This window comes from Bidens hawaiensis, unplaced genomic scaffold (genome assembly GCF_021521415.1).
Source record: "Bidens hawaiensis isolate Kalapana, Puna unplaced genomic scaffold, B.hawaiensis_p1.1 tig00016363_1, whole genome shotgun sequence".
Taxonomy (NCBI): Eukaryota; Viridiplantae; Streptophyta; class Magnoliopsida; order Asterales; family Asteraceae; genus Bidens; species Bidens hawaiensis.
Genome location: NW_027492499.1, coordinates 96201 through 97078, shown reverse-complemented (window position 1 = coordinate 97078; position 878 = coordinate 96201). Strand labels below are relative to the sequence as shown.

Below are 878 nucleotides of genomic sequence, written 5' to 3'. Positions count from 1 at the left end.
GTTCATGTTATCGTTTCTATCACCTCCCCCTTGACCTTGAATCTCATTCACTTCATCCACTTGTTCTTGTCCCACCATACACACATCCGCTGCATGACCCAATTCGTTACAATTAGTACAAACATTAATTACTTGATTCGTGGTTTGTACTCTTCCATCTTCCACGACATGTACTTGCGGTCTTCCAGTTTCCGGCCTTGCTCTTCTTGCTGTTTGAGCCTTACTCTTTGATGTGACCAATATTTGCTCCAAATATGCCCAATCATCTTGTTCATAATTAGTACCAAATATACCATTTGTGATTGACATTAAATCTCGCTCATCTTCCATATTCAAACCCTCATGAAAAGCATTCAACAATTCCCAAAGAGCAATACCATGGTGAGGACAATTCTTGATCATCATATTAAACCGCTAAAATGCTTCATGAAATATCTCACCCGATTGTTGTTGGAAACGTCTCAAACTTTGTCTTGCATCATTGGTCTTTTGAGCCTTGTAAAATTCCTCCAAAAATCGTTGTTGCATCTCGGCCCAAGTATAGATTGATGCGGAAGGCATGTGTAAAACCATCTCTTTGCCTTATCTTCTAATGAAAATTGGAATAAGACCAGCTTAACCTCATCCGGTGAAAAACCTTGACCCCCGATTGTGTTGCAAATAGAGTCATATGCCTCCAAATGAAAATAAGGTTCTTCCGTTGCTAGACCCTTATACTTTGATAAACTTTGAAGCGCATTGGTTCTAACCTCAAACTTTCTTCCTTGTTGATTTTGAGGAATAACCATCGGAGATGGGTTATTAGTGATGACCGGTCTAAAATGAGCTTCAATTTCCCTTACCATCTCTCTTGCATGCCTTCTCGGTACCCCCAATGG

At 40.1% G+C, this 878-nt stretch overlaps 1 pseudogene; it reads left to right on the top strand.

Moving 5' to 3' along the window:
- Positions 1-373: 373 nt before the first annotated feature.
- On the top strand, positions 374-474 carry LOC143551324 (small nucleolar RNA R71; annotated as a pseudogene).
- Positions 475-878: the final 404 nt, after the last annotated feature.